At 40.6% G+C, this 8,800-nt stretch overlaps 1 protein-coding gene across 1 annotated transcript in view; it reads right to left on the minus strand.

The window, feature by feature from the left end:
* The window catches only part of LOC109474740 (dephospho-CoA kinase domain-containing protein-like), a 12,513-nt gene extending 9,002 nt beyond the window's left edge, over window positions 1-3,511 (minus strand). Inside the window, exon 1 of the mRNA XM_019775098.1 lies at window positions 3,426-3,511. The gene's annotated coding sequence lies outside the window, so the exon portion shown is untranslated. The remainder of the gene's footprint in view (window positions 1-3,425) is intronic.
* Between the last annotated feature and the right edge of the window lie 5,289 nt (window positions 3,512-8,800).

Here is an 8,800-nt window from a genome sequence, read left to right on the forward strand (position 1 = left end):
GGCTGGTGGGAGACAAATATTCATGTCTGAAACGTATGCACGGCCGGTACCACTGTGGACATGTAGTTCCAAAAAAAAAGTCTTAAAAACTAGATTTATGCCGTGTACTACGTGATTGTATGGTAACATAGCGGGAAACGCTTCGGCCTTGTTTTCACCGCTGGCCGCAGCCGACTTGCAAGACGTCGCCACCGCGAGGTAAGGCAAGTCCGGCGGAACGTACAGCTTTGGATCCCGGAGAGTGTTGGTGATCAAGCAAGCAATAGTAAATAAAGATTTGTGAAAAAAAGACAATATTTAGATATTGATTCTATCTGTAACGGGGGGTAGTTCAATGTTGATGTACAAGTACGTAGCTTTGTTGTTTTTAGAATACGAAATGCGCCGAACACATCTTTAATAGGGCCCGCCCGATCAACCCATGGAGAGAAACAATCAAACGGGCGGAGAACTGGGCGGAGTATTTGGGTGTAGAGGTGCTACCGAATTTAAAATTTCACACCGAAACCAATTACACAACAACTAAAGACTACTGGCGATTCCGAACAGGAGAAAGTGAAAAGTTTGACTGCGTTTCAAGTACTAGTAATCTCGTTATGTGATAGATGTTTTTGTCACAAAATCAAAGGAATAAACACTCCAAGGGAATATTAATTTGTACTCCGTAAAACGTATAAGTACAGTCTGTACAGAGGAAAGAAAGACTTCCTTCGCTTCTCGGGGCTGTCCTCAGTGCTGCCACGGCTCTGTCTTCTTCAGCTGTAGGTGTCGGCTCGTCAAACACCCCACCCACCGGCCGGGCGCATTCATCAAAGACTATATTTTAAGTTAACTCCGCCCCTATCATTGTAGCTTGCCGAACAGTCGGGTCCCGTAGGAGTACATCTAGCTGGAATTTTCACCTCGTACTGGCTGGTATAGCCCGCTACAAAGTAATCTCCTGTTGCATTTATCAAGATTTAAAAATATTTGTAATACGAAGTGAAACATGGATAATAATTTCTGTCAACTGAACCTTTGAAACGGCATGGGCATAATATTTGTTGAAGTTCAACTCAAGCCGGAAGTGCATTTAACTGACCATCAGTCGAGGCACGACTGTTATGTGATAGACATTACGTTACGTTACGACGAACAAGGACGTTCACGCGGCTTGCGGACCATTTCAAATATTACCACTCATAACCCTCTTACAATTGTATATGTACTTACGGGAGGTTATTTTTTCGGCCGGGGTTACTGAGATCGGCGCCGGCTGGCTGGGGAACGATCCTGTCGGCATGACAAAGCACCGGGCGTCATTGCCAGTGACCTACATTTTCTTACCGTGGGTGACTTGACTTCTTCTTTTACCGCAACTTAGTGGCCCTTAGTGTCAATATTGGCAATAGTCAGAGGAAATATGTTCATTTATTGAAGCCACTCGTCAATATTCTTATCTAAACACGCTATGGACGATCGAAGTCGCTCTCCGTGCCGATGTTCCGCTATATTCCTGGGTCGTCCATGGATTTGTCGGGGGAAATCTCAAACAAAGTACGCATCCGGACTTTGGCAACGGCCCGAGACACTTTTGGGATTTTTAAAAATTTAAATAAAAAGTGCGTACTATATTCTGGAATTTAAGGTGTAATTCTGTACTACGCAACGCCATACATTTTACACAACTTTTTCGGTGGCCCTCCCCCCTCCAGGCCGATTTTTTTTCGATGGCCCTCCCCTCGGTTAAAATATTTTTTCCATGGCCCTCCTCCCAGGCCAAAAAAAAATTTCAATGGCCCTCACGTGCACCCCCACCCCCCAGTGCACCAGCCCTCCCCCGGTAAATATCGTACAGTCCCAAGATTATCTACAGATGTGCGTCGGACAATGCTGCCCCCGCACAAAAGGTCAAAAGTTCACCCTGTTCTGATACAATACACACTCCGACCCGTGCGCTCTCAAAGATCAACGTAACCACGAGATCCGTTTCCCTGTTTACTGTTGATTACCCTTGGCTCATTAAAACTCCAGAAGAAAAAAATTAAAATAAAATATAATATCTTGTTCAGTTTTATATTTCTATTCGCCTCAGTAAATTTCTTGTTTATAATAACTCGGTCCAGAGACATTGTACAAGAGTGTGTATAATGTCCTTGCTCGGTCGGAGGTTAATGCCCCCCACCCACTTCGGGGCGACCGCCCGCCAGGAGCGCGATTAGTCAGGCCTAAGGTCTCATTCATGTATTACTCCGAGTGTACCAAGTCAAAAACTAAACGGCTGTATGAACGCGTGTTTTTATTGGTGAGAATTTTCCCTTTAGCCATCCCAACTGATGTAAAACGTCAAAGCGGTGAAAGCTTGTTTGTAACTGATGAAATTAGGACGTAATTGTCGGCAGCCGCGCGCTAGGTCGGACGTGCACAGTCCATTGTTGTGAGTTGTGCGGTCGTAGGTTTGCAGCGCGGGAGGGCCTCTTGCGGACAGTTGCTAAGTGCAGTTTGTGATTCCCATAAAACAGGATTGTGTGTATAGAAGTCGTTGGCAATTTTTTTATGAGACGTAGAGTAAGTGTGCTCAACATAGCATGAAAGATATCAATTGATTTAATGTAGGATCATAGGGAACACGGTCTCGTAAGTCACTCATTAATGCATGGTTTCTAATGTATGGAAAAAACTCATGAATGAGACCCTAAGGTTTGTGCACACGCACGTGCCAAAGTAGTGGGTGCAATTCTGATGCATTCCGCCAGGGGGCGCAGCTGCTTGGGAGTCTTGCAGTTCGTGAGGCTGTGGATGGGGGGAGTTCAGTAGCCTGACGTCCTAGACAGGCAAGGTAGACTGGTAAGGTAGCCTGGTAAGGTAGACAGCCCAGGGTTTTCCGTAAACCCGAGGGACTAGGGGGGGGTTTCAGTAAAATCTGGATTGGAACTAGGGTGGGATCCAAAGTTGATTTTCACCTCTCCCACCCCCTCCTAAATATTTATTTATGGAAGAGCCCAATGGTACTTTATACTTCATGTAGATGGTATTACAGCCAAAGTATACAGTTATGAAAATAGACACCAAGGAGAGTAACGTTACACATATAGTACCTACAGGTATAAATTATCATATCTAATTAAAAATAAATAAATGTAAATGGACAGCTGCAGGTTAGGTGCAGGTAAACATCAGAAATATGAGGTAGAATCATTTGATTTTTTTTAATCTCCTTGCTTGCACTAACCTGCATAATACTATTATTAATAGCCGATATAATTTGTGTATTCTAAACCTTGCTCCCCTCCCCACCTTCCCTCCCCCACACGCCCGCGCAAACACACACACATGCGCGCACACACACAACAGGACGACATTTCACATGTTGCAGAAACGCTACACGCAATCATGGGCCGATTTGCAGAACGTACGGATACCAAAAATACGCTTTAAATACTCACTTGCAAGCCGCGAACTTTTCCAACGCCTTCCCCGCGCGTTTACTTCCGTATTCTATTTACAAGGTCCCACTTCCGGTTCAAGCTGATTCCGTAGTCCTTTTGGCGACGCCTTCGGGGCGGAGCCGATTCTCCCCGCAGAACACTGTGAGTTATTATCCGCGTATCTATTATCTATTACGTAGGTACAAAAAATAGTACAGAGGAAATCTTGTAGCGTTTGTTTACATTTTAAAATGAAAGACAGCGAGGCATGAACTTAACCGTGTGGTAACTAGTATATTTTTATTAATAAGTCGACTTTTTTATTGTATGTGTAGGATTCTGAAGTTTGCTCGTTCAGTGTATAAATGCGCCTGTCTTATGCAACTGCCTTCCAGGCCAATTTAAGTTAATGTATGTGTTCTACAGGATATCGACTGTGTCACTCTTTACTGTGTGTGTACTGTACTGTTTGCTGCGCTCACTCGGTGGCTTTATTCGATGGTTATAGCAACTGAAAAGGCTTTATCACACCATATTCACCGAGAAAGGGCGGGCCATTAACCCTTAATTATTCCATAGCAATGAACCATATATTGTAGAAAAGGTGTGACGTAGTCGTTATTATGTAACACTCAAACCATACCTTTTCAGTGTAAACATATGATCTATTTTAACAGAAAATCGTAAGCAATCACTTGATTTTTGGCTTCTAAATCATTATTAAGAACTCTGGTTCGGTTGTGAAGTCCAATTCATCGTCTTGCAATTTTAGTAACATGTCATGTAATGTCTTCGTGAATGATCTAAAAGGTTAACAAGTATAACAGCAAATTTAATGTCTGAACGACCAGGGAGACCAGTAGGATAAAAGAAAACATCCCTCTGTCAGACCAGTTTATAGGTAACCATAGAAGCCCTGGTAAGAGAGAATGGTTGAGAGAGAGAGAGTGGTTTATTATTCACAAAAACCCTTGCAGCACAAGTGCTGAATTGCGGTTTCTTACCAATAAAATCTTATGCTTATCAGCATTATGCATTGCAAGTCAGAATTAACAAAGACATAAATCACTATAAAATCAAATAAAACACTGCCATCACGACTTACAGTTCTGCTACTATAACTGTCATTCAGCAGGCGGACACAGACACTAGTAAGAGTGTGTTTTATCTATAGCTACTCTGCACGATGGTCAGATTTGGGCCCAAAAGTCCCACTCCGCTACTATCGAGATCGAATCCCCCGAACCCGCGAATCTTGTTCGATATGACGTCATTCGAATAGAGCGGGCGTTCGATCTGGGGTTACCCGCGGTCATTTACAGTAAAGCCGCTACAACCGGCTACTTCGAATTCAAGCCCTTTTTTACTTGGGAACCACGGAACAGGAAAAATCCACCTTTCCACAAATATGAACCGTTTTCAAAACATTACATCTATGCCGTGATTTTATTGTGGATATGTAACATGTAACGAAGCTACTGCCGTCATCGTGGGTGACCTTGAAGGTCAGAATTCTTGTTGACGCTGTTAAAAAATCCAGGTCTTCATATCCAAGTGGCACAGCATGCGTGCAAACATGGTATTTTAACCATTCCCAAAAATCGCTCAAATTACCTCATTGAGGGCTTGTTTGGAAGAGGAACGATTTCCGCAGATTTCTGTCTTAGGGATTTTTAAAATATGGACGCGATTATGAATTATCGGTATTTAAAGTTAAAACACTGCGTTTTTAGCTCTTCTTTTGACTGTAAGTCGAGTTTTAGTTAAAAAATTAAAAATCCTAAAACAGAAAGTTTAAATTTACTGTAATATCTCAAAAAATCCAAAAATTTAACGTTATTTTTAATTTTCGGAGCCTCTTAAAATCAGTTGTTTGGTTCTCGTGAACCCTTTTTGAAATCCGAAATTGATCTCATTTGGAAGCAAATGTACACAAAGTGGAGCAAAGGCAGTGCAAGAATAAAATTTGAGGTAAACAAAATCACTTATTACATTTTATTTTGACGAGTATTTACTCTCCAATTACTTTTGTTTATTTTCAAATTTTACCCGTTGCCCCCGGGCCGGCCTGGGACTCCCGCGCGGCCACGTTCAAACACGTTCTGTAACCCGATACCTCCCTAGTAATGCGACTTTTAGCCTAGCAACCGATATCACTATGGGTTTCTACTTCTTCTCCTATCCAGATGCTTATGTGATCACCATATTATCTTCAAAAGCACTTCGAATTCTTAACGCGTGCCTACCGCCAACTAGATTTTTAAAAAAATCGTAAAAAAGCATCTGTTACCTTCGGCCTCAAAATTTCATCTGCCTTACTACGACTGATATATTGGCTTTTTATGACGGAATATCCACAATGGTGTATTTTACTGTCGGATCGAAGACATTTCGCGGTATTCACTTGTCTGTATGGGAATGAATATAAGCATATTAAACATCATTAAAAACTACACACACAAACACAGACAAACAAACAAACAAACAAACACACACACACACACACACATAAATAAAACAGTGTGCGTATGTGTATGTATGTATGTATGTATATAGAAAAAATGTGACCATTTATTTAAGATACACAATCGGCATATTTAGCCATACAATAAATTCGTTTTGCAAATTTTCACAAAGTTAAAAGTCGGCCTACGAAACTTTAAAAAAAGTATTTCTACTCAATATTAACAGTTTCTGTACCATTGAATACCGTGCTTATTGTCCTTTTGAATAATATATACTATGGTGTACTTATACATTTGTGAGATAAGTACCGAGGTTGACAATTAAAGTATAAAAATATAAAAAATATCACACATCAATGCCTTTGTTTTAAATCTATATTGCAACTTTTTTACGAACTTACTGCAAACTGGACATACGATCCCTATTTGCATTTCGCTAGTAGTAGACGTGAAGGTATAAAAAAAACTAAAATGTATCTCTTGTATCACTAGACCTCAGAATAATCATTGCAATTTTAGTTGTAAGCATTAATGTTAATGCAAATATTAAAATTGCTTCAGACAATTAACGCCGCATCTGTATAAGACTAACCTTGGGTTGTTTGTCACGCGGCATTACGGATCAGCTACCGAAGGACACTCCCTGCATGAACAACAGCAGCAGGTGCATGAGTTGTTCTACACGAGTTCCTACTCAGCCTGAAGAAGCCAGCTGTGCTATCTGATTAGCTTCGGAAAGGTCAGTTTTTACAACTGGACAGACGTAAACTGCACTAGCTGTGGTGCTTACAATTTGCTATATGGTTCTCGAAGCACATGTTGGGGTAGAAGATTGTGGCATTTTCTGATTTTGACAACGCGAGAGATAAGAGGCGGACCAGCGATCTGCTTTATCTTTTCTTTTCTTGGGCATGTTGTAAACATGTTATTGTGACAATGGGAACAGGGATGCTGAACTGATTTTTTTACGTCATGGGACAAATTACATAGGAAGAGTCCAAATGTTGATTTTTTTAAACTAGCAGCAGCTTATTCTCACTTATCGTGGATTTTTGACTGCATTATTTAGACGAGATAACTGATGAACACATTACTATCTAATGATAACTGTTTGCAATCGTACTTTAGAAAAGGCAGATGAGCCTTTCCACATAGATCATTTATGTTATATGTATTTTCTATTCTACTTTTGATTTCTTTATCTGGAAGGTCCAAAACGGCAGCAAAAAATTGAAACTTAATATTCAACCAGCTTCAGCTTCATAAATTATCTATGGCTAAGTTGCTAAGAAACGGGGATATATGGTATTCTAGAAAAAGATTGAAGATTCGAACCTTTTAGGAGAGAAGTCTTTAATTTTCTATACTTCTGGTAAATTGTCTTATTTCAAGAGTGCAATTGATATTACAGAAGCCAGCAGAAAGAGTAAACAACATTGGCATTAATATGTAAGTGTGATGTAAATAAGCGTGTATCTCGAGATCTGCATTATAATTTATGTAAGAATCATAAATCTTCATATTATTCAAATAGCCAGTTTTAGACAATCAACACCACATCTGTAAAAGACTAACCCTGGGTTGTTTGTCACGCGGCATTATGGATCAGCAATTGAAGGACACTCCACGCAAGAACAACAACAACAGCCGGTGCCTGAGTTGATCTACACGTCGAGTTCCTACACTGAAGTGTGCGTCTATCTGCCCGGGTTCTGCCAGTGGACTTAAACTGGAGGATTCGGTGCCCAGGGCGACGCAATAAGGAAGTACTCCCCACTGTGGCTTCTCCAGCAGCTTGAATAGTGAATTGACCCCCATAACCACATAAACTAATAAACATCCTAGACGGTCCAGCCACCGAAAACAATGGCAGGGACAGATTAGCATAATAACTGTCACTCTTTTTGAACAAATTCAAATGTTTTTTTCTATACTGGTTTTCAAACTAACAATATCAAACCATGCATAATGATCGGGATAGCTGTAACTGAGTCACATAAATCAAGAAAATACTATCTGCAACTTTCAGTTTCTGGAAAACCAACTTTGTGGTCAAATTTCAATTTTTCAAACTGTCTTGTCAACATTTCATCAAAGCCTCTAATTATAGATATCTAAAATGGCAACCTCACAACTGAATTAGCTTGGATAGTAAGTGAGTCTAGAAATATGGGTTGCAATTGTGGTGTCAATTTGGTAGTATGAGAAAGCAGCACTAGTATACATGTAGACTGGATCTCTGTTAGAACTGTTCAAGTAACTGCCGGCCAATCTATAACACCACCAAACCTTGGCAAAACAGTACAGTGGTGTAATTACTATATTCTGGGTAAGGTGAGGCTATCTTCTTTCTGTAAAACAGACTGTACATGTACATAAATTCCTTATTTGTCTTCAATATGTTACAAACACAAAGTGTCTTCAAGAGCCCTGTGCCCATGTTACCACCACGGTAGTCAGGGACAGAATGGGGCCTGGTAGTTTACGTTAGCCGAATTTATTGGGTTCTTATATAGTGCAAGCCTGCTCTTTAAGGTTATTATTATTGTGCGGACAATGTGCCTAAATACATGTAATCAGAATTTGATTCTCCAAGCGTATCTTAAAATGGTGGATTGTGGCATTTTCGGACTGTTAGACAAAATTTAGAAAATTTCATTGTTTGAACCAAAATTACTGATTTTTTCCAAAAACCGTCTGGCCTCAAAAGCCCCCCCCCCCCCTTCAGTCCGGATAGGGTTAATGTTTCTGGACGATGAAAGTAATGCAACCCCTCAAAATTATGACGATTAATTTTGTCTCAAAATCTATCATCTATTTTTGTCCTGTAGGATATCTTTTTCGCCAAACCTGCTCAAAACTACCCGTAAGACTTTCGAATTCCCCAACATATGCATATAACCCTGTAATCCATGACCGGGACAAAAT

The sequence above is a fragment of the Branchiostoma belcheri genome, unplaced genomic scaffold (assembly GCF_001625305.1).
Source record: "Branchiostoma belcheri isolate BF01 breed outbred unplaced genomic scaffold, Haploidv18h27 scaffold313, whole genome shotgun sequence".
Lineage (NCBI taxonomy): Eukaryota > Metazoa > Chordata > Leptocardii > Amphioxiformes > Branchiostomatidae > Branchiostoma > Branchiostoma belcheri.